Source organism: Bidens hawaiensis, unplaced genomic scaffold (genome assembly GCF_021521415.1).
Source record: "Bidens hawaiensis isolate Kalapana, Puna unplaced genomic scaffold, B.hawaiensis_p1.1 tig00007412_1, whole genome shotgun sequence".
NCBI lineage: Eukaryota > Viridiplantae > Streptophyta > Magnoliopsida > Asterales > Asteraceae > Bidens > Bidens hawaiensis.
This window is the reverse complement of record NW_027491516.1, coordinates 1247150-1271554: the sequence shown is the minus strand read 5'-3', so window position 1 is coordinate 1271554 and position 24405 is coordinate 1247150.

Below are 24405 nucleotides of genomic sequence, written 5' to 3'. Positions count from 1 at the left end.
CAAGCAATTTCCAATATAGGTGGCAATGTCCTTCTTCATTTAGGCCACCAATATTTCTCCTTAAGACTCATATACATCTTATCATTTCCCGGGAGAATTGAGTACCTAGATTTGTGGGCTTCATCCATGATTACCATACGTAGGTTGCCTTTACAGAATCCATGCTCGGTTATTAAAACTTAATATACCCTCTTTGTTGGAAACTAACCTCTTTTCCAAACCATTCAATTCTTCTCTCTTGAGATTGGCTTCTTTGATAGCTTCTCTTTGTGTACTTTGAATTTGAGGTACAAAGTTTGTTTGTACAGTCATTCGTAGGGCTCGGACTCGAAGTGGCTTATCTCGTTCTTTTTTACTCAAAGCGTCTGCAACAATATTAGCTTTACCTAGATGATATCTTATTTCGCAATCATAATCATTCATTAATTCCATCCATCTCCTTTGCCTTATATTTAGCATCTTTTGGTCAAAGATGTGTTGAAGGCTCTTATGGTCGGTGTAAATGATACACTTTGTCCCGTATAGATAATGTCTCCAGATTTTAAGTGCAAATATAACGGCTCCTAATTCCAAATCATGGGTTGTGTAGTTCTTTTCATGAAGCTTAAGCTGTCGTGACACGTAGGCGATCACTTTATTTTTCTGCATCAAAACACACCCAAGTCCTTGTCGTGAAGCGTCACAATAGACTAGGAAATCTTCCATCCCCTCGGGTAAGGACAGAATAGGTGCAGTACACAACTTTTGCTTCAAGGTTTCAAAAGCTTCTTGCTGCTTTACTCCCCATTCAAACTTGGCCTTTTTCTGGGTTAAGGATGTTAGCGGTTGAGCAATCTTGGAAAAGTTCTCAATGAAACGTCGGTAGTATCCGGCTAATCCCAAGAATTGTCTAATCTCAGTGGGTGTTTTTGGAACTTCCCACTGCTTGACTGCTTTAATCTTTGTTGGGTCGACCTGAATTCCTTTTTCACTCACGACGTGTCCAAGGAATTGTACCTCACGCATACAAAACTCGCATTTTGAAAACTTAACATAAAGTTGTTCACTCCTAAGCAGCTCCAAAGCAACCTTAAATGTTGCTCATGTTCTTCTTTGCTTCGAGAATAGATTAAGATGTCATCTATGAAAACAATCACAAATTTATCTAGTTATGGTTTGCAAACTCTGTTCATAAGATCCATGAAAATGGCTGGTGCGTTTGTTAAACCAAAGGGCATTACTAGGAACTCGTAGGGCCCATACCTAGTCCTAAAAGCGGTTTTAGGCACATCTTCCTCTTTAATTCTCAGTTGATGGTATCCCGATCTTAGGTCTATCTTTGAAAAATAGCTCGATCCTTGCAATTGGTCGAACAAATCATCAATCCTAGGTAAAGGATACCGATTTTTCACCGTAACTTTATTCAAATCCCGGTAGTCAATGCACATTCTTAATGTGCCGTCCTTTTTCTTGACAAACAACACGAGTGCTCCCCATGGAGAAAAGCTTGGCCTAATGAATCCTTTGTCCATAAGTTCCTGTAATTGAGTCATTAGTTCCTGCATTTCTGATGGTGCAAGTCGATAGGGCGACTTTGCAACAGGTGCTGCTCCATGTACCAAGTCAATTCAAAATTCGACTTGTCTAGGTGGTGGTAGCCCAGGTAGTTCGTCAGAAAATACATCATGAAAATCTGCCACGGTTGGTACATCTTCGACTCGCCTTTCTTCCACTTCCGCGTGCAAGACATATGCTAGGTATGTTGTATACCCCTTTCGCACAAATTTGTTGGCTTTCATGCAAGAAATGATGTTCAGGGTTTCTTTTGATCTTTCACCATGGATGGTAAGCAACTTCTCATCAGGCAATGGAATCCTTAATAACCTCATATCACATACGATCTCGGCTCTATTTTGAGCTAACCAATCCATACCCACAACGGCGTCAAAACCTCCTAATTGTAAAGGCATTAAATTTATGGGAAAAGGATGGTCATCTAATTCCAAGGTACAATTATTGATTATTTCATGAGCTTCCATGGTTTTTACCGTCGGCTAATTCTATAATATAGGCGTTGGACAATATAGATGAATCTAATTCTATTCTAGGCCTAAAGTCTTTGGATACAAAACTTTTGCCCGCACCGGTATCGAATAGAATAAAAGCATAATGGTTTTTTATTAAAAACGTACCGGTTACGACATCAGGCTCCTCTCTAGTTTCCTCGGCATTCATCACGAGCGCTCTTCCTTTTGGCTGACCCACAGTAGCCCTTGTCTCTTTCAGCTTTGGGCATTCAGGTCGCAGATGATCAGCACTTCCACATAAGTGGCACCTAGGAGGGGCCTTGGATCTTGCCTTACAATCTGTTGCCACATGACCTGAACAGTTGCAGTTGTAGCGCACATTTGTTCTACAGTCTCCCACATGATGTTTGTTGCATTTATTGCACAGTGGATGGTTACCTAAATACGGCCTCTTGGAATTGTCATTGCTACCATTATTTCCTTTAAACAATCCACCACCCTGGTTTTTACCAAACTTCCCACTTCCTGGGTTTCCTCCTTGTTTAAAACCAGAACTTCCACCGGACTGCCCCACCAACTTACCACTTGAGTTCTTGTTAGGTGACTTGTAGTCATCCCATTTCATCTTAGTCCCAAAGTTATCACTTCCTTTAGCTCCATCACATCGGATCACTTCATCAGTCAGCGTGCCAGCTATTTCAACAGCCTCCTGATAGATTTGCGACTTAGCAGCTTTTACCATTTCTCTAATTTTGGGTATCAATCCCCAAACATACCTGCCAATTCTCTTGGATTCAGGAGTCACTATATGGGGCACTAGCCTTGAAAGCTCATTGAAACGGTTAGTGTATTCCATATGAGCGGTGCCTTTCATTTCCAACTTTAAAAACTCGGACTCCATTTTGCCCATCTCGTTTGTAGGACAGTACTTCTCGATCATCAGTTTCTTGAATTCCTCCCAAGTCATACGGGTAGTGGCATTTCTACCTCGAGTTTGTAGGAGTATGTTCCACCACGCATGGGAGCCATCTTTGAGTGAGTAAGTGTGGAATCGAACCTTATCTTCTTCTAAACAGTTGCTAATATCCAAGATCGCTTCCATTTCTTCTAGCCAACGGATGGTTCCCGTTGCACCTTAAGTTCCAAAGTAGTCACTCGGTTTACAAGCCATGAATGATTTGTAATTGCACCCAACCCTTGCACTACCGGTTCCTAAGTTGGCTTCATCATTATCATTATTCACTACACCCCCCTCCTCTGATCGTATTGCCACCATTTCCCCCAACAGGGTTTTCGTTACGGTTTTCCATATTTCGGCCAGCATTCACATGTGCGGTAATGGTTGGTAGCTCATTTGCAATTGCTTCAGCAATGAGTTTTTGAAGTTGTGCCTTAGAGTTGTCGTTTGTAGTGTTGTTGGTATTACCAGTAGTGTTATTAATGTTACAGGAAGAAGTGTTGTTGGTGTTACCGGCAGTAATGTTGTTAGTGTTACCAGTAGTGGTGTTACGGGTAATGTTATTTGTGTTACCGGCAGTGGTGTTTTTTGTGTTACCAGTAGTGGTGTTACGGGTAGTGTTGTTTGGGTTTCCGGTAGTGTTGTTGGTGTTACCGGCAGTAGTATTGTTGGTGTTACCAGTAGTGGTGTTACGGGTAGTGTTGTTTGTGTTGCCCGTAGGGTCGTTGGTTCGGTTTGCAGGGGTTCGGACTTGACGACCAGAACGGGTTGTTGTTGCACGTGGCGTTACACCGCCTCTAGGTGCTCGGGTACGTCCTCGTCCAGTTCCTCTTGCCATTGCTATAAATAACCCATTTCTTTTATTATTAATTCATTATATTATAGATATACTTAGTATTTGCATATATGTATATAGTTACATGTACAAATATATAAATGTTTTATGAATTTTGTGTTATATATATATATATATATATATATATATATATATATTACTTTTATTATCATTTATAATGATAATAATAATAATAATAATGATGATAATAATAATAATAATAACAATAATGATTATTATTTACATGTTTATGCAGGAAGCTAAGATATAAGCAAGGAGATATGATAGTAATACCAAGAATCTTACTAGTACAAAATTTGACATGGGCTAAACGCCCTATGTCGATGCAACTATATAAAGCTGAAAAAGAAAGTCATTAGACACTAGTGACAGGCCACTAAGTGTCAATTATTACAACAAAGAAAAAAAACAAACAACATAAGTAAAACTTACTTATGTGGATACATTACAAAATAAAATAAAGGTAAACTATCGTAAGGTGGGGTCTTCAGTGGTGGCGGCGATAACGTTTACCCCGGAGTGCACGATCAGCAAACGCCTTGATGCTTCTCAAGGCCCTATGAAATCTTCCAGCTCTAGCACGCTCTTCATCCCGCTCCACTACAACTCTGTCATAGTCCACATGTCGTTGCCATGCGCGCTCCATGGCTGCGTCGTATGGGAGATCTTGTGGCATCGATGGGGGCTCGTTCATGAGTAGTGGCCCTAAAAAATACTCCCGCCCATTCGTCGGAAAGTGTTGTGAAGCGCTAGAGTGTCTTGCCGCCATTAAGTAGGGGTCCTCATACCTTTGTGAATACCCAAGGTGCACGCTATGTCGAGCCATAATACCCTGCTCAACGGGTTCCTGATACGGGAACGGGACTACGGGGTTACTTGGCAGTATTGGTGGTTGAAATACTCCAGCCCACTCCATTCCTTATTCCTCCCACACGGGTCGGGTAGATATACGAGCAGTGCGGCGAGCGTGTGGGGCTACTCCAGTTGATGGACCAATATGACCGTCCTCCTCTATTGTCTCCCACATTCCATAGGACTCTATGGTTGGCTCCGATTCAGTAGGTGCCCAGTTCTCAAGGCCTGGAATAAAGTCACTCGGTCTAAGCGCAGGTGGATAGTCTCCGGCTTCCACGAGTCTTGAGGGACCTGCTCCCAAGTCAAAGGGTTAAGCCGTCACATACGCTCCTTGCTCCATTGAGTAAGTTGGGAAAATTTGTCTCGCTGGTGAGTCTTCGATAATAATGGCTTTTCCACGATCATCTTCATTCAGAATGGCCTTTCCACGATCGTTATTTCCTGCCATTTCTTAACTATTTTGACAAATAATGCGTATATAGATGTTAGTATAAGTAACTTTCAAAACATATATATTTATGCGTGTGTTTATTAAATACCCTAAGTGTGAACTTAATGATGCGTTATCCTACATATTTTTAAGTGTGGTTAAAGCTTGGGTATCTTAAGTTTTTAAGAACCCAATTCGCTGAAATCTTTGGCTCTGATACCAATCTGTCACAGCCCGACTAGGGGGTTAGTTATGCCGACCGGTATCAACCAAACGCAGCGGAAAATAATAAAATTATTACAATACTAAGTGTCTTGGTCCCAAATACAACAAACAGAAAACAAAATACAAAGTTTACAACAAAACGAATTATTCATGAATCTAGTCTATTTATTCTTCTAGCTTCATTTCTAGTTGTAACTTCGTTTTGCATCGTGCCTAAGTGCATCACTCCTCAGTTATACCTGAAAATACATACTCAAAATACGTCAACAATATGTTGGTGAGAACATGAGTTTAAGACACATGACACAAATAAATATGGTGCATATTAAACAAGTTCACAATCAAACCTGTGTCCACGACCCGTGAACATCTAAAATAAATACCCCTTACCCATACCCCTTATTGTTATGGGTCAAGTTACTCTTATGCCTACCCAACATAAGTTACAAATGGCGTGGATATATGTCACAAGATATACATTTTATCATTCAGCGGGTGGTCGTCCCATGATGTAGGCCCACTGTGTGCGGGGTCTCCCAGATAGTACTACCCATATATCCCGTGGTTCCTTTCGGAGTTAATGATTGTGCTAAAAAGTCGGGGATTGTTTAAGGCAGCTAAATCGGTCTTGATTAATAATACACCAAAATGATTTATGAAAATATTTAGGAGTATGCATTCCATGTCCCAAAAAGTTTTAAGTAAGTAGTTGAAATGGGGGGGTCACATGAACTCACCTCTTAAAGATTTTACCACAATGCGTGTCTTGTAAGCTTGATAAATTACGACCCTATATTATATCATTGTATTATAACATAACTTATATAAAAATCTACTCTAGATGTGTTTGTGTCCCAACTTGGTGTCGGGTCACATGCCAAAGACCTTTTATCGTTCATATATTATTTATTACTCTATATTTGTGTTTTTATAATATTTATAACTTTACAAATAATAAAAACTTCACTTTTAAGGTTTCAATATATATGCATATCTTAATTTTAAATTTTTCAGGAATCAAATTTTAATAGTTTGTTTTAGTGGTTTTTAGCTTGTCGGTTTTTAACTAATGTCACTTCTTAAGGGCTTAATTGGTAAAATGAAAGTTATAATTATAACAAGACTATATTAACTTATTTTTGGTTTTATATTACTGTAAATATGTATTTTTATATTGTTTAATTTATTTTTGTCATTTATCCTAAAATTCCTATTTTCAAATTTTAAATGGTGAATAAATAAAAAATTCCTAAGTTTAAGGTATATATTATAGTATTTTGTTTTTATATAGTATATTATGCCAAATATATATTCATATGTATTTTAAATATTTATTTTCTGTAATTTATAATTTTTATGTAATTTAGTCATTTTTTAAAGCCTATAATATGTAAATATATATATAACGTATCCAATAAATATAAAATAAATTTTTATGGTTAATATACAGTATATATGTGTTATAAAAATTATTAGTTATATTATTTGGTCAATTTTTAATGGTAAGGTTATTTTAGTCATTTCTAGGGTTATTTAGAGTAAATTTTTATAAACACTACAAGATTAAGACCTGCACCTAATTAACTATTTTTCCCGTGTTTAGGATAATATATTTAGTGTTTCTGTAAATTTTTATAATTTTTGAAGGTGTCTAACTATTAATCCGTTTATTGGCATTAAAATTCATTTTAAATCTTACGGGTGTATAGAAAAAGATTTTCGAGTGATTCTTTTTATAAAAGTACTTACTTTGGAACTAAGTTTACTGTAAAAATAGGGCTCTACAATTTATTAGATAAAAATCCCGTTTTTGAATTATTTTCTTTTGTGAGCTCGTTTTCAACGGTTTTTAGTTAAATTTGCGATTCAATCGAGTTTCCAGCCATGAGTTGACACGGGTAGGGTGAACAAGGTTTGGTTACCGTATTATTAGAGTTTATAAGGCATGGTCATATGGGGTATCACCCGTGCCTAATTAGTGTGTAAAACTCGAAATTAACCTTGTAAATATGAAGTTTCGGTATTGTTTTTGTGTGCCATTGAATTGGGGCTGATAATACGCACGAGTGGATGTCCTTAAGATTTCCATAGACCTGAACCATAATGATGTTATCATAATAGTATAATTGGTTAGGACGGATAATTGTTAAGCTTGTTTCTTTTACATGTAAAATTAATGAAACATCTAGAGTTTGGGGTTAGCGTTTGGGTGGAGTGATTGAAGAGGGCTGAAATCTGATGATTCTTAGCTTTGACTTATGACTTCAACCTTCTATGGATCAGAATAAGAAATATTAGAATATAGAATAATATATGTGTGTGTCATCGCAAAGAGTTTAGATGGTGTAGGTGATCACCGATTCATGGCTTCCTGTATTCTCTATGGATTTGATCACCAAACAGAAAGTCCATGGGGTTTCTTGGTGTTCCTGGAACATTTTCATGGCTGATTAATTATGATGAATTGATTAAGAATCAAAATTTAAAAACTGACATGAGGGATACTTACACCAGAGGGATGATTGTTAGGGTTGATTCAAGGGGCTTGAAGATGTTGGAGTTTCGTGATTGTTTTAGAAGAACACTGAGGGTTTCTTGGAAGGGGATGAATGATGTTTGCATCTGCAGGGGAATTATATATAGTAGAAGAGAATCCATGGATGAAATCTTGAAAGTCTTTGCATGAGATTTGGTTGGTTGAAGGAGTAGGGGTTGACCTTGGAACCCTTAAGATTATGGAAGATACGATGGTTTTTCAGAGAATCCAGAGAACTTCTTGAAAAGATCAGGGATTTCTTGTTGAAGATCTTGGTGCAATCTTTTAGGTCAACTTCCATCTAGAAGGGGAATTTAATCGCAGGAGTTTTCAAGAGATTAGATGTAACATCCCGAAAATTCCAAAATAATATTAATTATATTACTTAATAATAGAGGGAAAGTTACTCGGGTTATCAGGAAATAAATAAAAGAATAGAGGTTGGTATGGGTCGGGCTTGTGTCGGGTAATGGACGTGGGTCTTGGACGTGGATTAATTGAGATGGGTTAAATGAGAATGGGATTTCAGGGATATAAATACCCCCAAAATCCCAAAATATCTTCATTTTCACCAAACTCCCTAACACCCCAAAAACACACACACACACCACACACCTACCGCCGCCGGCCGGCCGAGCCAAGGGAAGAGTCGGGCAGGTCCGAGAGAGAGAGATTAGTGTACTAGCAAGTAAACGAGATCCAAACAAGCCCAAAAAGGTATGATTCTTGACCTTTAGGGTTTAAAGATCCAAACTTTTTAGTGTATAAGCGACCGAAGATGGTCGGGAAGCGTAGTGGGTGATATTGAACCATAGCAAGGGTGTTAAAAACGCTCAGAATGCTGAAAAGAAACCGAACAGCGGCCGTCTGGGCAACTTCGCCTTCATCTGGGCAACTTCGCCTTCAACGCGATGAACTTCGCCTGCAAGCTAAGTTCGCCTGATGAACTTCGCCTGCAAGCTAAGTTCGCCTGATGGCAACTTCGCTGTAAAGTTAAGTTCGCCTAAGGTTCAACTTCGCCTGAAGCCAAGTTCGCCTGATGACAACTTCGCCTGAAGCCAAGTTCGCCTGATGGCAACTTCGCTGTAAAGCTAAGTTCGCCTAAGGTTAACTTCGCCTAGAGCTAAGTTCGCCCGAGGGTTAACTTCGCCTAAAGCCAAGTCTGATTAGAAAATAAATTATTAAAGCGATAAGTTAAAGTAAGCTAATACTAGGCCACCAGATTAGATTAGACGAGTATTGATACGTGTAACTTGTACAGTCAGCCGAGCTCAGTTAGAGAAGGGATTTACAGCTATCAGAAAAAGAAGCAGAATTCAGGTGAGTTTCTAGCCCCATTTATGTGTTACGTTTTCGGGGCTGTGTGCATACTCAATATGTTTGTTAATACACTTATCCTAAGAGATAAGTGTATGCCTTATATGGATTATGTGAAATATATGAATGATTTCTTGATGGTACGTGAACGATCTTCGGATATTGCACGTACTGTCAGGTTGCAGCTCTAGGAATAAGGTAAGTATGTTATGTATGTTTATGTGTATGAACATGTAGATAATAGAAGAAAGAAATGATAACGTATGGTTGTATGGTTACGAAGAGGGTACCGAGCCCTAGAAATACTCGAGGAATGTAGGGCGTAATGCTCTTTATAACGTAAGACATGAAAGTAAGATAATACAAAAGAAAGTAAGAAAGTATGAACAAAAGGATATAATTTTATGTGTATGCCGTGTATAGTATATGTGATCGATATGATTGATTGCTTGACGGTACGTGAACGATTTTCGGATATTGCACGTATCGTCAAGGGAAGTGACTAGCTCCTCACATGGATATTAAATAATAAAGTATAGTGTTCCTTTTATGGAAGGTATAGTGTTCCTTTTATGGAAGGTATAGTGTTCCTTTTATGGAAGGTATAGTGTTCCTTTTATGGAAGGTATAGTGTTCCTTTTATGGATAGTAAAGTGTTCCTTCTATGGTTAGTATAGTGTTCCTCCTATGAAAATTATATATGGTAGAGTAATGGTAATGGTTCTTTTAATAAATATTACGTGACGATCCTCTTATGGATATTTATACAAGGTTATGGTAGTAATATGTGTCTTCGGATACGGGAAGTAATATATGGGAATAAATTGTATGATACCTGATTAACGAGAACTCACTCAGCGTAGCTGACTTTTAGTATGCACGCAGGTGAGCCAATTACAGAGCTAGCAAGAGGATGACGCATGGCATGGATTGAACGGCTGGCATCTGAAGAAAGAAGTAAAGATGTTTTAAATATAAAGTTTTGTGTTATGGTATCAAAGAAAAGATTTAATGTTTTGTAACAAATGATTGATGTTTTATATTCCGCGAAAAGTTTTAATAAACTCTGATTTGAAGGACTGTGTTTATGAGTAAATCCGACGCTAAAGTAGGGCTACCGGGTTCGAAGCCTTACAAGTTGGTATCAGAGCATAAGTTCGAGAGATTTAAGCATCCTACATGCTTAGACTCGAACAGAGAAAGGGATTTAAGTAAGAAAAGAAAGAAGATGCCAGTTCAAGAATGCCATGTGTCGCTCAAGCAAGATCAGTAAAGGTAAATTGTATGATTAAATGATATATGTTAATGAGAAAGAAAATATATGTGAACAAAAGGGATAGGAATAATTGATTTTTGATTTGACTACTTGCTTAAGTAGAACCAGCACAAATAGACTCATAAAGGGAAGTGTATAGGACACGGAAAGCAATGTGATCAGCTAGTCACAGCTGGCCACTGTTATTACCTGTTAGCCTTGCTATCCTTGTACTAAATAGTTCCTTGAGTGATGATGTTTGTGTTGTCCCTTTAAGAATACTGATGGCTGGAGCTGGAGAAGTTGTGGGAACTGGGGGTCGCACTGGACGTCGTGGCAGGCCTCGTCTTGTCCGGCAACCCTCGGTAGAAGAAGCTTCCCACACCGAAGATGAAGGGAGCTCCGCTGGAGGAGACAGAACAACAACGAAGAAGTTCAACTTAGCCCTGCAGTTCAAGCAGCCATTGTTCAAGCTGTAGTTGCTGCTGTGAAGAACCTGAATCCCGAAGGATCTGCTGGAAGCCGTGAACGAACCGTTGAAGGGGCAGGTGGTAATAATAGAAAGGATGACGAGAGGGAAAGGGGTGACTCGAGTGAGGTAAAGTCGGTGAAAGATGATGATAGGAAGAGGGGCCGAGGCGGTTGCAACTATAAGTCCTTCAAATGTTGTGACCCGCCTAAGATGACTGGTTTAGGAGACGCAATCGCTACTCTTCAGTGGATAACCGCCATGGATAAGGTTATCCGCATTAGCGAGTGCCGTCCTGACCAAGCTGTCGGTTATGCCACTCAATCTTTTGAAGATGAGGCTATGTATTAGTGGGAGAGTGTGGAGCAGAGGAAGACCCGTAAAGAGATCAAGGCGATGAGTTGGAATGACCTAAAGGACATGGTGATGAAGAGGTTCTGCGCTGATACAGAAGTTGAAAGAGTGGAGATGAAGTTTCTGAATTTGAAAGCGGGAGGGATGACACAACGGGAGTATACTACTGAATTCAACCGCATGTCTAGGTTGGTACCTGACATGGTGAACACCGAAGCTAAAAGGATCAAGTGTTACGTAAGGGGACTTCCACGGAATGTTCGCACTTTGGTTAAGTCTAGTAAGCCCGCAACATTTGACTCAGCCGTGGAATTGGCCGAGATCATTTATGAGGACCTTGCCAACTGTGAAGGGGAGAATATGGGACCGAAGAAAAAGAACCCAACCCCAGAACCAGAGGAAGCCAAGGAGGTGGATCCACGCAAAAATAAGGCAAGGCAAGAGGGGTTCACTGCTTGTAAAAAATGTGGGAAGAGACACCCCGGAGAGTGCAGAAAGGGATTAGGTGTTTGCTACAGGTGTGGAAGAGCAGGACATTCCTCTTGGGAATGTAATGATTACCATAGGTGTCACAACTATGGAGGACGTGGGCACCTAGCAAGGGATTGCAAGAAGCCAAAGGGAGGACATGAAGGAGAGAAGAGTGCTTGAGGTTTAACAGATTCCTCCGTATGCTTAGAGAAGCCATTCAAGAAGGCTAGATGCTAGCCATAAGTATTAAATCTATGTGTAACTTATTGATGACTCGATGCGTGTTGATTTATGTTGAAATTTAGACTGGTGTTTATTAATTATGGTACGAATTGTCTGAATGCATGTTAGTCATGATAAATTGACGTGTTGTGATAGAGTGTCGACTTAGGCTTTAGCACTAATATGATATAAGACAAAGCCTCTTAAAGATCGAAACGAGACTTGGTACATTGAGGGCCTCATGGGCAAGCTACCTTAAATAGCTATTACACATGACCACCATTCGATGACTGCAAAGTGGAAGTAAGAAGGGTAACTCAGAAAACGAAGGCGATTCAATAAAGCGTGTAAATATAAGAAGTTTTCCTTTTATAGGGAATAAGTTAGGTTTCGGGGACGAAACCTCTTTAAGGAGGGAAGACTTGTAACATCCCGAAAATTCCAAAATAATATTAATTATATTACTTAATAATAGAGGGAAAGTTACTCGGGTTATCAGGAAATAAATAAAAGAATAGAGGTTGGTATGGGTCGGGCTAGTGTCGGGTAATGGACGTGGGTCTTGGACGTGGATTAATTGAGATGGGTTAAATGAGAATGGGATTTCAGGGATATAAATAGCCCCAAAATCCCAAAATATCTTCATTTTCACCAAACTCCCTAACACCCCAAAAACACACACACACCACACACCTACCGCCGCCGGCCGGCCGAGCCAAGGGAAGAGTCGGGCAGGTCCGAGAGAGAGAGATTAGTGTACTAGCAAGTAAACGAGATCCAAACAAGCCCAAAAAGGTATGATTCTTGACCTTTAGGGTTTAAAGATCCAAACTTTTTAGTGTATAAGCGACCGAAGATGGTCGGGAAGCGTAGTGGGTGATATTGAACCATAGCAAGGGTGTTAAAAACGCTCAAAATGCTGGAAAGAAACCGAACAGCGGCCGTCTGGGCAACTTCGCCTTCATCTGGGCAACTTCGCCTTCAACGCGATGAACTTCGCCTGCAAGCTAAGTTCGCCTGATGAACTTCGCCTGCAAGCTAAGTTCGCCTGATGGCAACTTCGCTGTAAAGTTAAGTTCACCTAAGGTTCAACTTCGCCTGAAGCCAAGTTCGCCTGATGACAACTTCGCCTGAAGCCAAGTTCGCCTGATGGCAACTTCACTGTAAAGCTAAGTTCGCCTAAGGTTAACTTCGCCTAGAGCTAAGTTCGCCCGAGGGTTAACTTCGCCTAAAGCCAAGTCTGATTAGAAAATAAATTATTAAAGCGATAAGTTAAAGTAAGCTAATACTAGGCCACCAGATTAGATCAGACGAGTATTGATACGTGTAACTTGTACAGTCAGCCGAGCTCAGTTAGAGAAGGGATTTACAGCTATCAGAAAAAGAAGCAGAATTCAGGTGAGTTTCTAGCCCCATTTATGTGTTACGTTTTCGGGGCTGTGTGCATACTCAATATGTTTGTTAATACACTTATCCTAAGAGATAAGTGTATGCCTTATATGGATTATGTGAAATATATGAATGATTGCTTGATGGTACGTGAACGATCTTCGGATATTGCACGTACTGCCAGGTTGCAGCGCTAGGAATAAGGTAAGTATGTTATGTATGTTTATGTGTATGAACATGTAGATAATAGAAGAAAGAAATGATAGCGTATGGTTGTATGGTTACGAAGAGGGTACCGAGCCCTAGAAATACTCGAGGAATGTAGGGCGTAATGCTCTTTATAACGTAAGACATGAAAGTAAGATAATACAAAAGAAAGTAAGAAAGTATGAACGAAAGGATATAATTTTATGTGTATGCCGTGTATGGTATATGTGATCGATATGATTGATTGCTTGACGGTACGTGAACGATTTTCGGATATTGCACGTATCGTCAAGGGAAGTGACTAGCTCCTCACATGGATATTAAATAATAAAGTATAGTGTTCCTTTTATGGAAGGTATAGTGTTCCTTTTATGGAAGGTATAGTGTTCCTTTTATGGATAGTAAAGTGTTCCTTCTATGGTTAGTATAGTGTTCCTCCTATGGAAATTATATATGGTAGGGTAATGGTAATGGTTCTTTTAATAAATATTACGTGACGATCCTCTTATGGATATTTATACAAGGTTAAGGTAGTAATATGTGTCTTCGGATACGGGAAGTAATATATGGGAATAAATTGTATGATACCTGATTAACTAGAACTCACTCAGCGTAGCTGACTTTTAGTATGCACGCAGGTGAGCCGATTACAGAGCTAGCAAGAGGATGACGCATGGCATGGATTGAACGGCTGGCATCTGAAGAAAGAAGTAAAGATGTTTTAAATATAAAGTTTTGTGTTATGTTATCAAAGAAAAGATTTAATGTTTTGTAACAAATGATTGATGTTTTATATTCCGCGAAAAGTTTTAATAAACTCTGATTTGAAGGACTATGTTTATGAGTAAATCCGACGCTAAAGTAGGGCTACCGGGTTCGGGGCCTTACATTAGAGATTTTGAGGATTCATGTGGTGGTTTTATTTATTTATTTAGTTTTATTGAGATAAGGATTTGGCTTTTAAATGTGTAACCATTTGTTTTATAGATTATATACTTAAGAAGGAAAGAAAATAATATATATGTGTATGTACATACTCCCACATGGATTTACGTTTCTTATGGTGTAGATTTAGGTTTTTAAACTTTAAGTTTGTGTAAAATCACTAAGGTAGTTATAGTGTTTTATATGTAGTAATCTTTTAGACCTTGTGGTGTTATTTTAAATGTGTTTCATATAGTAATAAATGTTATTATTATAAAGTAGTAGCCGAAACATGGGTTCACTTATGATGGCTAAACCGCTTGTTAATTTATACAGTAGCGATTTAGAATTGTATGTTTGTATTATTTGGATTTGGGTTTGATTGATATGGTATTTGGCATGTTGAGGTCAAGCTTAATAAACTATTGAAGATTCAGGCTCGTTGAGCCATTTCTGTAACCATCTTATAGTTGTCTTAAATCATGTTTGTATACGATACGTTGTTTCTATAACTATATGACACATAAAAAAAATTTGGCCCTAAAATTGGAGTTGTTACACAAAATTACCTAAGTCTCCTAACGGATGTGATACCATTTGGGTAATAGTAGATCGTCTAACAAAATCAGCACATTTCCTACCCATTCGCGAGTCTGATAAGATGGATAGATTAGCTCGGATTTATATTAGGGAAATTGCCGTCCGTAATAGGGTACCAATTTCGATTATATCGGACCGAGATGCTCGATTTACTTCGAATTTCTGGCAATCATTACAAAAGGCGTTGGGTGCACGCCTAGACATGAGTGCAGCTTACCATCCGCAGACTGATGGTCAGAGTGGACAAACAATATAGACTTTGGAAGATATGCTTAGAGCCTGTGTCATCGATTTTGGTAAGAATTGGGAAAATCACTTACCTTTAGTTGAGTTTTCCTATAATAATAGTTACGACACGAGTATAAAAGAGGCACCTTTCGAAGCTCTGTATGGACACAAGTGTCTATCACCACTCTGTTGGGCAGGAGTCGGTGAAAGCCAGATAACTGGACCCAAGATAGTCCACGAAACAAATAAACAAATTGTGCAAATCAGAATTCGTATGGAATCAGACCGAGATCGCCAAAAAAGCTACGCTGATAAACGTAGGAAACCACTAGAATTTGAAGTTGGAGACAGGGTACTTTTGAAAGTATCACCTTGGAAAGGTGTTATTCGTTTTGGGAAACGTGGAAAACTAAACCGGCGCTATGTAGGACCATTCGAAATTATTAAACGAATTGGCCATGTGGCCTATAAATTGGAATTACCAGAACAACTCAGTGGAGTACACAACGTTTTCCATGTGTCGAACCTTAAGAAGTGTTTGGAAGACAAAACTCTCATAGTTCCCTAAGAGGAATTAGAGATTGATAAAAAGTTACACTTCGTAGAGGAACTAGTTGAATTATGGAAAGGGAAGTAAAAAACCCGAAGGCAAACAAAACCCCGATTGTTCGTGTTCGTTGGAACTCGAAACGTGTACCGGAGTTCATGTGGGAGCGCGAGGATCAGATGAAAGAAAAGTATCCTCACTTATTCAAACCCAAAGATAAACCTTAGGTACGATCTAAATTTCCTCTCTTTCCTTTCCAGCCTTTGAGCGACATTATACAATTTTCGGGATAAAAATTCTTTTAACAAGGGGATGATGTGACAACTGCCAATTTTCAGGTTAACTCCATTAACTAAACCCAGTTAGTCCGTTAACTAAACCTAGTTAGTTCTATTAACTACGTTAATACACTCTAATGCATGTAGGTCATGTATGTATACATTGTGCCTATTGTGTCGTTGGTGACCTAATTAAGAGTAACTAGTTGTTGGTAACTAGAATAATAAACTTGTCACACATATTATGATAAACATGATATGTTACATGTATAATATATGATGGATATAATTGTGTTACATGCTTAATATATTACATGACTAGTTGTTATAAGCTTATATGATATGGTAAGAAAGTTAAATAATCAAAATGATACAACATATAGTGTGTCACATGATAATTAGCTAGATTAGAGAATTACTTAGAAAACGTTTTTAAAGGTTGTACATGTCACACATAAAATAAAATAAAATTACCTAAAGTTTGATTTAATTAATTAGGACTTAATGATTGTGTAAATAACAAGGGGGGTTATAACCCCCCCCCCCCCCCCCCTCCCTCTTCTCTTGGCTGTCCATTACACACACACACACACTTTATATTTTTCTAAAAACTTTCTCAAGATCATAAGCATTTTGGTAATTTTTTGATGCAAGTGTGTTGGATTCTTGGATTAACCAACTAGGTAATCATATGTAATATATATTTACCTTATGTTTTTCCTTTATGTTCTAATCTTATATACATGAAACTAGTATCCAAATAATCGGATTTTGAAAATAAACCAAGGATGACCAAGTTTGATCTTATTGATTTGGTTATTGTGTTGTAGTATAAATGCTAAAATCCTTTTTATGTATATATTTGTTATGTGATTAAATGAGTATAATGAAAAGACATGAGTTTTGACCATATAAAATGGTTCCTTGATGATTTAGGATCATAGGGATATAAGAATCATGATTGTGGTAAGTTTTGGTTTGGATCTGCTTGCTGACAGATTTTGTGATCTAGATTGTTAGTTGTATAACTTGTTGATTCGATGGAATTTTTTATTGATTCTTGATACTAAGGTTATTTACATTGAGTCTAGTTTTCAAAAAGTCAGAAATTATAATTTTTGGACTTTGTTTGACTAGATTTTATTAATTTACAAAATCGGGTTGCAATCCTGATTGAAAAAGAAATTTTCTGAGACGCTTTGTAAATTACGTAACTTGTAATGAAAAATGGATAACTATATGATTCCACTTCTGAAATGTCATAGATTGAATTAGTAATCCAATCCAATTAGTCTTGCATCAATTGGACATATATGGAATTTTTGACAAATATTTAAATTCTGTTGTGCTAATAAAGTGGCTGAAAATAGGTTGCTGAAGAGTATGAATTTTCTGTATTCTTGTGTGTATTTAAAAATCATAAGAAAAATTTATGTTGTACCTAATACTTGAAACTATATTTGGGAATTAGTTGGTAATTTATTTTCATGTTTTGGTTGGTTGTAAAAATCAGTTTTGATGACTTAAAACTCTTCGGGTTGCAATCCAATTGTTCTGATCAGCATGCTGTTTAGTAAAGACAATTGTAGTTTGTACTAGGATTGTTGTAGTAAATTGGATTTTGACTTTATTGGTAAACTTGGAACTATTTGACTAAATTTTTAGTCTTACTTGTGAAAAATTGAAATTGGTAAATGTTGGACTTAGTCATAGGATTGCATGAAAAGTGGCTAAGTCGTGACTAGGATTTTTGACTTTATTGGTCAAATTACATGATTCGTTGTTAAGTCGTGACTAGGAATATCATATAACTATTCTAAGTCTAGATAATTGGACAAAATTCACAATGGACCCTTGGTCAATATTTTGGTCAAAGGTCAAAATTTTGTTCAACGGTCAACATTTTGGTCAATGGTCAACAAAACCCAACTTTTAGTCTTTGGTCATCGAGACTTGGACTTTTTTAGTCAACGGTTAACAACTTGGATCTTGTGGTCAAAAGTCATTGAAAGCCAAACTTTTCTTAAAGTCAAACTTTGGTCAAAGTCAACAAAAAGTCAAACTTTGGTCAAACCTCTAATAAACAATGAGATTGTTTGGATACCAAGGGTTCTAGGAATCGCTTAGCAAATACTTATAGTGCTTTTATGATTTAGGCACTAGAACAACTTTGGCTTAAGCAGTTGACTTTCATTTGAACTACATTCAAGGTGAGTTTCACTGACCCTTTTTACTTACTCCTTATGGGGGAGAAAGCGTGCAAACAAAACTTTTTGGATATTGTAGATTTTTTTAATACCTCATGTGTACATAGTGAACTTAAACTGAAGTCCCCCATGCACATTGGACTGCTAACAATTGTACATTGGCAGGGTAATGAAAGGTAGTACTACTGGGTTTGAAGAACCTCCTCGAGGGAGTCGCCGGGTGTCTTCATTTACTAGAAATGCAATATGCACTAGTCTTATATTAGACTCCGTGGGTGGCAACAAACTAACAAGTCAGCCTCGGTCACAATGAAACTTACACTAATGTAACATGACTACTAGCCTAATTAACTAGTGGTATTACTAATGCATACATTATTCATACTTTATCCATTACAATGTTTACTTACTTATTGGTTTGTTTGACAAACTTGTTTGAAATTCAAACCTGTGAACTCACCAACCGTTGCGTTGACCCGTTTTAGCATGTCTTTCTCAGGTTGCTAAAATCAAGTGCACGGATAGGAGTTGCATTCATGGTCACTCATAACTACTACATTATAACTTGAAACTTTTTAATTAATAATGTTATGGCATGTGCGTGTTTTGCGCCTTAGACTATTTGCTTATGTTTAGGGATTTATCTTTCCCGCTTTGTTACGCTTCCGCACTTTAAAACAATAGACGTTAACTCTGAAATGGTTTTCCCAAATATGCGACAATAAAGTCTTTTAAAATATTTATACGTTGTTTGGTGTAACTAATGACTGAGATCCTAATTTGTCACGCGCTTGGCGGTAAAACCCCGCACGTGGAAATTGAGGGTGTGACATACTCTTTGTACTGTTTTCAGTTTTCAAGTAATATAAAGTATATTAAAAGTGAAACTATCTTGTGCATCTTATCTCATAATGATTTCCGCTCATTATGTTAAAGAGTAGATTGTAAACTTGGTGTATCGCTCCTACACGTACACGTTCTTTCAAGTGGTATCATAGCATTGGCTCGTATCTACTTAAAGATCACAAGAATTGCATATTTGATCAACAATGTCTTACATATCAACTTGATTCCACAATTCCCAAGAATTCCTCTGACTTCTACACATTATGGACGCCTATAGTTCGTGAACTACCCTACCAAGTTTCAGATCAAAACAAGATCATTTTCATAATCAAAATTGCAAAATTGTGTTTCTAAGTTACTGTTGCGGATATGACATATCCGACGTATAAGTTTTCATGTGTATCGTATAAGACTTATAAGGACGTAAAATACTTATCTGTTGACTTGAGACTTATCCGTTGATTTGAGACTTATTCGTGGACTTGGGCAGTTTGTATTATTTTTTGAAAAATGTATAACTTAAACGCATTTGCGTCACAACCGTCAACCCTTCTTCAAAGTTTAAATCTTGACAATGAAATGGGAACTGCCAACAAGCCACCAAAACTTCCCAGGATGGAAGATTATCCGAAATGGGCGGATAAATTTAAGACTCATGTGCAAGCGGGTAGTTATGATACATGGTTGGCTGTGGAGGAGGAATATATTATTCCTAAGAATGAAAATGGAACCAACTATCGACTGCCACAAGTTGCTGAGGATGAAAAAACATTTTTTGTTAGAGAGATGTTAAAAAAGGAACATTGCTGAAGATGTTAAATCTTTTTCAACAATCAATAAAGGCTGAAATATTTAAGATGCTTCAACACAATGGATAATGTTATTCTATTTGGCGAGAATTGCTCAACAAAGATAGAGGAAATCCATATATGCGGACATTCTAGATGACATTGTTAAAAAAGGAATTTGATATCTTTACTTTGGTAAAAGGTGAATCATTCGCTCAACTGACTGAAAGATATTGCTACACAAGCATGAATATAAATGTATTGATAAATTAGCTGATGCATTACCGGAAGAGTGGGAAACATTTATCATGATTCAATAATCAAATCTGATTACTTATGCACATATCAATCTGGCTAGGTTCATTGAGAATCTAGAGGCATAAGAGTTAGAATTGAGGAAGAAACATAAAGTGGAGAGCTCGGCAGTGGCTCAAGATATTGGGTTACACTATAACAATTCTACTCTCAATTCTAGTCCAAAAATTTAGACAGCATACTGTACTGAAGGAACTGCCTATTGTGGGAAATTCACTTGGTGGATCTCACGCTACTCAAATTCCCCAATATTTAAGTAGCTATTCTGAAACTATTCCTACTTATCTATTCACACAACCACAAAACCAAAATCATGTTGTTTTACAGTGCAACATTGTTGTAAATCTCAAGAATTCAAACGGTTTAACTGTTAATAATGTCAAAGAGCATATGGCATTTCTTGGATCTGTTTTGGAATCGTATGAAGGTCTGAGTGCTGGAAGTGGAAACACAAACATGACGAAAGAAGATTACGATCAAATAGACCTAGAGGAAATGGAGATGCTAGACATTAAATGGCATATGGAAAGTGCTATCAGAAGAGCTCAAAGGTTCAAAGAGATCCCAGGGAAAAATTGTTTAGATGGTACATCTTCAAAATTGGGTATTGATAAATCCAAAGTGAGATGCTTCATATGCAAAGAAAAGGGGCATTTCAAAAGAGAATGTACGAAAAAAGAAGTTGATGATAGTAGTGCCAATCCTTTTGGAAAAGATTACAATCAGCAAGCAATTTACGAAAAAAAATCTACTAACAAGTTTTCTGATGCTGGAAAGAAACAGACTGAAGCTTCAACTTCAAAAACATACCATGCTGCTCAAATGGATGAGCGGTTCAACCGGAACAACTTTGTCCAACAAGCAAATGTTGCTGAGGTAATTGAGGAAACTGTTCAAGAGGTTGAAGATGTGGTAGAAGAAGTGTTCAAGAAAGTACCGTTTAAAGAGGTAGCTAAAGTAGTAGAGGTTGAGGATGTGGTTACTGAAAAGGTTGCTGAGATAAACAAGAATGAGGAATTGGTTCTTGAAATCAAAGAAGACCTTGAGGATGTTAAACTGCGCACATATGACAGAATTCATCTTAATCCTTTTGAATATTTCTAATATATTTTACACCTAATATAATAGAAAGTTTTGCATGTTGGTTCAATGGAGAAGAAGTACCACATGGCAAAATTGATTTTGGGGAAGACGATGAAGAAATGGAACAAAAGCAGCTTCAATTTCAAGAAAAGGAATCAAGAGAGGAAAGCCTGAAAGATGTTGAAAAAAGTGATCAACACGCATTATGGCAAACCAGGTATGTTCACAATCTAATGTGCTTAAATGTGATAAATGTGATTTTAATTGTGAAGAATGTGAAATTAAAGATTTTGAAATCAAAACACTTAAAAACATCTTTCATAACATTGTTAAAGAGATTAATAAAATAAAAGAAGCATATGAGAAATTACAAAAATGTGAAAAACGTTTGTGGAACCGAAATCAACAAGATGAGAAAACCATTCGCATCTTAAACACACTCTAGAAGATAAACATATTATTATTAATCAGCATATTTATGAGAATGCTGATCTTAAGCAAGAGTTACAATCTGTCAAAATTGATACTGAAAGAGTTGGTCAAAAGCTAAAGTGGTATTCGGCCTCATCGTATGTTTTTTATCACATAATTCCTATAAAGAATTGTGGTGATCAAGAGAAAAATGGTTTAGGTTATCACTCCGTTCCGCCTCCAATTTGGAATTCATGAATTTCAAAAGAACCGAAAGGTTTTCTTACGGTGTTGAACTTGGAGATTAATACTCCAAAGAGTGATTCCGAAACATGTTTACCTGACTCGATAGATGTTGAATTTGAAAAATCTATAAATAGTTCCAAGTGCGAGAGTGAGTTATGTGTTTAAGTTGCTAAACAGGTGTTGAATGAGATTATATCTGATAAATGTAATAAGGATAAAACTTGTGTGCATAAAACTAAAAACAAAAGATTTTCTAAAACAAGTTTATATAACAAGACTCAAGTTAAACCATTTAAAAAGATTGTGTTTGTTAAAGCTGGAACGACTGGATCAGAAAAGGATGATGTTTTTGGAAAACAAAGTAATAAAGAGTTTTTCAAACAAAAACAACAACGTGATCGAGTTGAGAATCGATATTCACCGGAGAATATGTTTTAATTGCAACGAGATAGGACATTTATTTTATGCTTGTCCTAATTGATGTAAAGACGATCATGTTCATAAGAATGATGTCAAAGCTTGTAAAAAGAATGTGAGTCAAACACCTACACAGAAATGTGTACGAACAAAAATTCTTAAAAAGGAAGATACTGTGGTTAACAGTGTGTTTAAATTTGGTAAAAGTTATACTGTAAAAAAGGATAGGTTTTATGTCAAGAAACACACTAAGGGTTAAAACTAGGTAGAAAAAATCAAAACTAGTGATTTGGAACCTAAGTCACCTAGTAAGATACCTAATGTGTGTAAAGGTTATGATACCTCTAGTGTTTGTTCGTATGTTGATAATTCATTAATGGATAGTGAATGTGATGAGTTGTTTAAGGAAATGTTGTATGAGGAAATCAAACAACCCAAGACACATGATTGGTACTCTTCATTTATTGAAAGATATCAAATCGTTTAGAGGAGGCTATGTCGAATTTACAGGTATCCAAGGGGGTCAAATAGTGGGTGAAGGAATACTATTAAACGGCACATTAATGTTTGATAAGGTCAATTACATCACAAAACTGGAGAACAATTTGTTGAGCATATCGCAAATGTGTGACAAATGCTTCTCCACACACCTCACTGACATGGAGTGTATTATTTTGAAACCGGGATACAAGATACCGGAAGAATGGGTTCTGATAAAAGCACCTCGAGAAAATGACTTGTATGTTCTCAACATGAGTATAGCTAGCACGATAACCAAGACTGTTCAATGTTTTGTCTCCAAAGCATCAGAGAAGGAATCTATATTATGGCACAAGAGAATGGGTCACATTTATGTAAGAAATATGAACTGATTAGTTCATAATCAACTTATTAGTGGGATGAATATGAAAGGGTTTGATTTGAGTGACGAATGCTTGAGTTGTAAAAAGGAAAAACGGAAAAAGAAGACTTGTCTGTCAAAAGCGTTAAATTCTATCAACTTACCATTCGAGAGAGTCTATGTGGATTTGTTTGGACCCGAGAATGTCAAAAGTATCACTGACGAACTCTATTGCTTAGTGGTTACCGATGATTATTCAAGATTCTTGTGGGTAATGTTCTTAGAATCCAAAGATGAGACTTTTGAGTACCTAATGATTTTGTTTAAAAAGTTGGAGAATTTGTACAAATTGTCGATTTGAATAATCCAAAGTGACAATGGATTCGAGTTCAAGAATAACAAGATGTTAGAGTACTGCAACAAACATAGTATTCTTCATGAATTTAGTGCACCCTACACTACACAACAAATTGGGGTGCTGAACGAAAGAATAGAACTCTTATTGAGACTGCCAGAGCCATGTTAGCCGATTCAAAACTGCATGTTAATTTTTGGACCGAAGTTGTGGCTTCTGCATGTTATACTCTAAACCGTGTTCTCACAGTTAAGAAATTTGGGAAAACTTGTTTTAAACTCTTGAACCGAAGAAAGCCGAATATGAAATGGCTCAAACCATTTGGGTCACAATGTACGGTTCTGGATTCTGATGGTAAGTTTGGTGAAAAATTGGTAGTGGGTTTCTTTGTGGGTTACGCAAGTCCATTAAGAAGAGTATTTCATACTAGCGTCAACCGAATCGTGCAAGTACCACATGTGTATTGTCAAAGATACAATGTACCAACTCAAAAACCCGGAGATGCATGGTTGTTTGATTATGATAATTTTTGGAAGAGCTTCAACTTACCTGAAGACAATTTATCAGATGAAGCTTCTTCGTTATTGTTTCAAAAATACTTGAACGATGATTATTCTAGAGAATATTCATCAACCGATATTCCCCCGATTTTCAATGAAGATCAAAATGTTCTTGATCCGGTCTTTACTCCATCTACTCATTCATTTGATGATGATGGAGAATCTCGTGAGTATGTGATTGAAATGTTGGTACAATCAACTACTCCGAG